The sequence below is a fragment of the Neolamprologus multifasciatus genome, chromosome 18 (assembly GCF_963576455.1).
Source record: "Neolamprologus multifasciatus chromosome 18, fNeoMul1.2, whole genome shotgun sequence".
Taxonomy (NCBI): Eukaryota; Metazoa; Chordata; class Actinopteri; order Cichliformes; family Cichlidae; genus Neolamprologus; species Neolamprologus multifasciatus.
Window position 1 is genome coordinate 3,103,217 of NC_140456.1, and position 8,268 is coordinate 3,111,484.

At 41.6% G+C, this 8,268-nt stretch overlaps 1 protein-coding gene and 1 long non-coding RNA gene across 4 annotated transcripts in view; both read left to right on the forward strand.

Annotated features, from left to right (window-relative positions):
- Positions 1-8,268, forward strand: part of LOC146496999 (uncharacterized) — a 434,085-nt gene that overhangs the window by 230,025 nt on the left and 195,792 nt on the right. The window lies entirely within an intron of this gene.
- The window catches only part of adcy8 (adenylate cyclase 8 (brain)), a 162,880-nt gene that overhangs the window by 75,456 nt on the left and 79,156 nt on the right, over positions 1-8,268 (forward strand). The gene's annotated exons all lie outside the window — the stretch shown is intronic.

The window sequence follows — 8,268 nt, forward strand, 5'->3', positions numbered from 1 at the left end:
GATATCAGATTCCCTGTAAAGTCTTTCTTGGATAATAGGCTTGGATAAAGATGTCTCATGTAGAAATGCTTTTTTTAATCTATCATGGAAAGGATCCTGCGATCATCCACCGCTCTAGGTCTGTTTTATGTTGCATCGCTCCTCGGCGCGTTCTTCTTTTTCTTGTCTCATCAAGCTTTAAATTTGACGTCTCTTAATGTTGCTGCGATCGCTCGAATGCATTTGTTTTTGTTCGTAGCCTGAGGATGGCCTGTTTCACTGGCACAGAGAGCTCCTTTAACAACACCCGGGTTCACAGAAACAGCTTACAAATGCAAATGACACACTTGGAACCGTCTTCAGCCCTTTTCTCCACTTAATCTATGAAGACATAATAAAAGGAGGAACGCACACCTGTCCATGAGACAGCTTTCGAGTGCTTTGCGCAATTATATTTCAGCCCCTGGAAATAGAGGACTGTACATTAAAAGTGGATCTAATTCCAATATTTTTTAATCAGAATCTGCACTTTTTGATTGAGTGGTACTGATATAAAAAAGCTATGAGTTAGATGTAGTGTTTTAGCTATTTATATGGGAGGAAATAGCTAAAACACCACATCTAACTTATAGCTTATTTATATCAGCATTTAAAAAGGCTTGGATAAAGATGTCAGCATTTATAAGTCAGCATTTATAAATGCCTTTTGGCCTGGTTGTTATTTATTATGGGATTGAGAGGTATTAGCATGCAGTGCATCTTGGTCTGCCCTCGATTGCCAAGATACAAAACGCCAAAATCCTCATACTGATGTTTCACAACAGGAGTTTCTCTAACCAGTGAGGGACATGGGTAAATACACCTTTTAAACAGGTCCGTATTAATACACATGTGACTACGAATCCATTTTTAAACCTTCTTCTTTGTAACTTTAAAAGATAAAACATGGTAATAAAAAATGACCTTTATTTTGGTGCAGCGGGAGAGAAATCCTTTTAAATCAAAGTCATGTTTGTCTGTTTTTGTATGAATAGAGCAAATTCATGGTGCAATGAATTCATTGTAACTGCAGGAATCATCTTAGAAGAATAAATGTCTTTTACCCCGAGGACTGTCCTCGTGTCTGTAAATCACCTTGTTCTGCTCGGAAAAGCCTCCCTGCAATATTTGCATGCAGCTGTGTTTCAACACAAAATCAGTATCAAATAATGTACGTTTGAATTAACAGATGTCTATGCATCGCTGAAATGCAAGAAAACATGTTTGTAGTGCTTGTGTTGTATTTTGCAACGCACAGCAGGGCTTTATAGATCTTTGTATCAGACTGTGAAATGAGTAGTTCATAGGAAAGGAGAAAAAGTTCTTCTTCAGCTTTGTCTAAAAGGCTCACAGACGCTGGAGTTTGTGCTTTGATTTATTTTATTTCAGCGATCCTCGGTGCTGCTGCAGCGTTTTAACCCTTTGCATTGATATAAGAGTGAGAGAGAAGAGGAGGACTGATGTTCAGAGGAAAGAGACAGATTAGGGTGGATAAGCTGTGAGATTTGTGCTCAGTGTTATCATGTCAAGATGGTGAACTGTGCACACTTTTTGCTGCGACACCAATCAGTTTTGCAAAAGCTGGAATAAGAGGAGACGGGTTTGCTTATATTGTCCAAATAAAGCAGGTTTTTACTTGTTTCTGAGGGATTGTAAAGCATAAAGGTGGGACCACATTGTTCCTGACTCGTCCGATAAACAGGAAATACTAACCCACTTCCTTAAAAGTTGGAACGCTGTAAAAAGTGAATAAATGAATGAAACGATTTGCTGGACTTTTGGGAGGGGAATAATATTCCACTGTTATCTGAGAGGAATCCAGCTGCTCAGCTGTCCGTGGTCTTATTTGTCATAGATTTCACTTAATGATGTTTCTGTTTGTGAAAGGTCTGGACTGCAGCGAGCCGTGAAGCTGTGCTGTTGGATTGGCTCCAGTATATGATTTAGCATTGTCTTGTTGAAATATGCAAAGTCTGCACGGGCACAACCTGTATGTACCGTTCAGCACTGGTGGTGCCTTTCCACATGTGCAACCACCGTCAGAGTTTCAGGCTTTTGACCTGAGTGCTGATGACGAGCTGGACGGTAACTCTTTAGTTTTCTGTTCTTTCAGCTGGTTGTTTTTGGTACCACTTTACTTTTCCAGCCTCTTTTCCAACTTTTTTGCGACATGGTGCTGCCATTAAAGTCAAAATTAGGGCTGCCACAAACAATTATTTTGATAGTCGACTAGTCACTGATTATTTTTGCGATTAGTCAACTAATCAGATCATGGATCGATTGGATGTAAAACGTACAGCTTATTGCACCAGCAGCATCTGCTCTTATATAACTATCATTAGCTTACAGCTTTAAGTGTTTAAGGTCTGTGCTAACTAAAAATAAAGACAAGATGATAGTTTATTAAATTTTAATGAAATTTGCAGATTGTTTCGGTGAAGTTTAATAAACTCCTTTCTATCTAAAATATAACAGGACACCGGAGTATATTCTCGAGCATCTCACACTTCTGATAATCAGCTGTCTGCTTGATGTTTATTCAGCTGTGTAAAAACTATAACTTTAATCTCAGCCAAACCGATTTACTCAGGAACAAATAAAATACTGAAAAAGCCAAACAATAACATTTTGAAGTTATCTAAGTGACTTATATATCATGTTTAACCTCAGTAGCGAAAGACGGCGGTGGGTTTGAAAACGAGTCCGGTGTTCTCACGGCTCTAGTTAGCCTAGCCCCCGGCTAGCTATCGAGCTAGTGGCTAACAGACGTCTCCGAAAACGTCGGAGCGCTTTTGAAAATATGTGGTGTCTTGATAAACTGAGCAGATATTTGAGGTTTACACAGCTACATTCTCGCCTGAAAACATGTTAAGCGTTTATTTTGTGACCCAGAAAGAATAATAAGAGTAATATTAAAGCTAACTAGCTGCCGCCATTGTTGGAAACTGAGCTGGGCTGCGCTATGAATTCTGGGACACAGCTTCTTCTTCTTCAGGGTTTAACGGCAGCTGGCATCCTTGTACATGCAGTGCTGCCATCTTCTGTTTCAGTCCGTTATTACACTCTTAAATCCTACTACTTATTCCTGCGTCTTTTGTGATCTTACAAAGCTTCAAACGACGCGTCGACTATTAAATCAGTCGTCGACGATTTTGATAGTCGACTAATCGTGGCAGCCCTAGTCAAAATGAACTAATATATTTAATGTAATAGTGAAATGTCTGAGTATAAGCATATATGCTTTATTGTGAATAGAATATGGGTTTATGAGATTTTCAAATCATTGCTTTTATTTATGTTTTACACAGAGTCCCAACTCCACAGTCACAGTCGTCAGTAATCAAACACGGTTTTAAATACTGCTGTGTGCAACTACATGTGGTGATATAATCACACAAAGACGATGTTGGTCGAGTTTACAGAATCCGGCTAATGTTAGCTAAGCTTGCACCAGTTTCCTTCTTTCCTCGTATTTGTTAATGCAGATTCTGGTCACACGTTGCTGAACAGATGCATGAAGGCTGAGAGGAAGCTGACAGATTCTAGTACAGCATCTTGTCTTACTGGTTTACAACTTCCTGTTACACAGATTGAGGTGCTGGTTACATTTTTGTGAATTTCAAAATGGTCAGTCCTCATTGTACATTAAAACTAGAAAGACATGTTAAGCTGTTAGCAGTTCAGGCAGTTGAGGTGGGAATGTTCCAAGTTTTCTGTATCTTTAGGGTGTTGTAGCACATCCATTGCAGCTCAGCAGGGGAGCACAATCAGGGAGTACTAGTACAAAGAAACCTCACAGAAAAAAGTCCAAAGTTTAGGGTAACGATGTGAAGCTCTCACATGACACCTGGAGGTCTGAACCAAATGTTTGGGAGGATAGAAACAGGGGGCTCCAAAGACAGTTCTCTCTCTGTGTTGATGTTTATCGCCGTCTGTTGTTCTCCCGGTCAAGACTCAACACAAATCTTAAACTAAAAGTTTGTCTGGTTCACCAAACACTACCAACGTCTTCTTAGATGGATAGTTTGTTCTGTCCATCCATCCATGGCTAACAGTTTTTCTGTTACATAGACGGTTAGATAAAATTTTATTTCGAACATGCAAATATAACTGAAATAACAACTCTTGAGCGATTGTGGCTCAAGAGTTGGGAGTTCGTCTTGTAATCGGAAGGTTGCCGGTTTGAGCCCCGGCTTGGACAGTCTCAGTCGTTGTGTCCTTGGGCAAGACAGTTCACCCGTTGCCTGCTGATGGTGGTCAGAGGGCCCGGTGGCACCAGTGTCCGGCAGCCTCGCCTCTGTCAGTGCGCCCCAGGGTGGCTGTGGCTACAATGTAGCTGCCATCACCAGTGTGTGAATGGGTGGATGACTGGATGTGTAAAGCGCTATGGAGTCCTTAGGGACTAGAAAAGCGCTTTACAAATACAGGCCATTTACCAAAAAAATAAGAAAAAAACTTAAAAACACGTTTTCATGAATATCTCTGTGTCTATGCTCAAAAAGGAGTAGGATGAAGTTTACACTTTTTCTGTTCCTAACCCCTTATTTCAAATTTCATTACTTACAAATTAATATTTAGAATTTGACATATTGTCACCCTCACATTACTCAGTCATTACTCAGTCATGAACACTGCTATAGACTCCATTTTATTTTCATAATTGTGTTTAGGAGAAGATGGGATTTTCAGCTGAATGCAGGGACAGAAGTGGAGACAGGCTGCACTGTTTGTTAGACACAAAAACACACAATCTCCTCTGACCTGCTCCTGTTAGCACTAATCAGCTGTTAGTGTTGATTTGAAACCTCAGCAGGACGTGTTCACAGAATTACCTGACATATAATAAGGTTTGTGCCTGCCTGTGTGATACGGCCTGTTTAAGAAGTCTGTGCTCCAGTTTCAGCGAGTGAAATCCTCGCGCGTTACTCGTCTCTGACGTAGCACTAAGTAGCACATCTGTGCATGTCGCCTGCACAGCTTATAGATACAGCTTGCTATTAGCCGACAGCCTCTTGTCCAAACATATTTCTAATAAAAAATTAACATGATGGAGCCGAACCACAAACACAGTTTTAAACCCCTTTCAACATGTAAATTAATCAGAACGGCAGCTATATTGAAATGTATTGATTTTTTTGTATAGTATTTTATTTCTCTCTTAGTTTCTTTTCTAAATGTACCTGTATATTGTTTACATGTTTGAAATAAATTACCAATCAAACTGTGGTGTCCAGAAACAAAGGATGGTGTCACAGAGGCTACATCCATTTTTTTTTCATTTAAAATCTGTGATATTTACAAAAACCCTTTAACTGATTAAAAAACAGGAGACCCCCCCACTGCTGCAGACACGAGGACGAATGTGGTGTGTGCAGAAAACTTACAGATTGGGGATGATCAGGACAAAAGTCTGGGAAGAAGCCCAGCTACTTCCAAACGCCACCCACAGATTTCCATTAAAAGGGCCTGGAGTCCTGCAGGTTTTAGATCTCACCCTGGGTCAACACACCTGAATCAAATGATTCATTCATTACCAGGCTTCTGGAGGACATTCGTGTCCAAATTCATGGGCTGCATCCTCCTGAGGACCCGGCCTTCGCGGTCTACGTGGGCCGGGTCCTCAGAAGGTCAGGTAGGCCGGAAGTAAACGGCCGTGAAATTGGACGGTCTAGCCTTCTGATTAGCGTCACCGCTGTCTCGGTGGAGTTTAATAAACTCGCCGTCTGCTCCTTGCTGTCTAAGATATAACAGGACACTGGAGTAAATTCTCGACTGTCTCACACTTCTGTTTAATCAGTTTTCTGTTTGACGTTTAGTCAGCTGTGTGAAAATCCCGGAGGAACCCACCCGGGGGATTAATAAAGTTTTATTTTATCTAATCTAATAACTTTAAACCGATTTACTCATGAACAAACAAAACACTGAAAAAAGCCCAACAATAACATTTTTAGGTTGTCTAAGTGACTTATATATTACGTTTAACCCGAGCAGCGAAAGTCCGCGGTGATCTGAAAATGATGTGCCGGGAGTTGTGCCATTCTCGGCGGCTTCAGTGACCCTCGAGCTCCCGGCTAGCTATCGAGCTGGTGGGTAACAGACGTCTCCGAAAACGTCGAAGCACTTTTGCAAATATGCGATATCTTGATAAACCGAGCAGATATTTGATGTTTACACAGCTACTTTCTCGCCTGAAAATATGTTAAAAGTTTATTTTGTGACCCAGAAAGATTAGTAAGAGTAATTTTAAAACTTAGTAGCGGCCGCCATTGTTGGAAACTGGAGTTTGGCTGGGCTGTGCTATGAATTCTGGGATATGGTAGGCCACGAAGGACACGCCCGACCCATCCTTCAAATTCGGGGAAAGGAGGACGCATTTGTCGGCTGCATTCGGAGGAGTCTACGAATTTGGACAGCCTTCGGCGCGTCGCTGTGACGTAATCGGTCTACAAATGCGGCCTCAGGAGGAAGCAGCCCATGAATTTGGACACGACGTTGAGGAGGTATTTTAGCCATTTAAACCAGCTGTGTTGGATCAAGGACACATCCAAAACCTGCAGGACTCCGGCCCTCGAGGCCTGGAGCTCGACACCTGTGCTCTCTTAGACGGCAGCATCTCGGGGGTTCGCTGTGTTGCCTGAGGATACTTTGGTATCTAGACTACAGCAGCCAGGGATTGAACTACCAACCTTTTGATTTGTAGGTCACGTACATATATATGTATATAAATATTTATATATATATATATGGAAAGAACTTCCCCGCAGAGTCAACACAGTATCACAGCATCATCATTCTCCTCCTCCTCCTCCTCGTTATTTGTTAATTTCTACTCCAGGTGTCGTCTAGCAGTTGACTGACTTTAACCACCTGTCACAAACACCCAGGATGCCTTTCACCTCACATTCATCGCGGCTCTTATGAAGCATGAAATAACGCCAGGAGGGAGGACGAGGCGTGACAGGCCTGTCTGCTCCTCGGAGGCTGTTATCAGCTGCACTCTGTCCTGCTTTCATTGTGTTTCAGGGAAAAATAAAGTACGAAATGAGAAAGTAATTTATTAACAGGTGCGACGAGTCTACAGAAACAGTTTTACCTCTTTTGTTGAAGTGCCACAGATACGCCTGAACTCTTTTGTGCTCGTTTCTTGGTGGACTTGAACGGTGTTTGCCTGGCAGCATTATCTGTCTCCGCGTTCTGTTTCTTTAGTTTCACCAAAGGTCAGTTTCATGTATATTAATCTGCTGAATTAATGCCGGCAGTGTTTTTCACAGTACCACCCAAAGTGACCCCTGAAATATTTTTAAATTAATGCCAGACGTGTGCACCTGAAGTCAATTAGATCAGCTTTTTTAAACTCAAATATACCTGCGTGTAATTTTATACTTTTTTCAAAACCATCCATTGTTACCTTCATAACCTTAATTCAGTTTATTCACAGCCTCACAACGCCTTATTTTCATGCTCATGTAAGTGGTCCAGTCCACTTACACACCACATTATATATTATTTTGTATTCTGAAACAGTTAAACATGTTTCAGGTAACTTTTGAAACGTATTTCTGGGAGTTTTAGATCTCACCTTGGGTCAACACACCTGAATCACATGATTAGTTCGTTACCAGGCCTCTAGAGAACTTCAAGACATGTTGAGGAACTAATTTAGCCATTTAAATCAGCTGTGTTGGTTCAAGGACATCTAAAACCTGCAGGACACCGGCCCTCGAGGCCTGGAGTTGCCCACCCCTGATCTAGAAGCATTTTTAGCGTTAATAGCTGTACGACTGTATCAGTCTCTCACATCGTTGTGGAGGATTTTTTGACGTAACTTCTTTTCATTGAGTTTAGTTAAACTCCCTCAACAGCGTGTCACAGCATTTCAGTCAGATTGAGGTCTTTGAGTGGAGCATTGCAACACCTTGATTCGTTTCTTTTTCAGCCACTCTGCTGTAGGTTTGTAGATGTGCTGCTTTTCTTATGATCTTTGCCGTTTGAGACCGATGGCATTTAACTCTAGATCACTTTGATATACAGAGGAGTTCATGGTCGACTCTGGGTCCTGTTGTTGCAAAACAAGTCCTAAACATCAGCCCTCCACCACCGTGCTGACCGTTGGTATGGGGTGTCTGTGAAGGTTCTCAGTCATCCAGGTCATCGTAGTCAAAGGAGCTTGCAAAGAAAAGCGTCTGGACTTCTTTAAGTTACTTGAAGACGTTTCACCTTCATCCGAGAAGCTTCTTCAGTTCTAAGGTC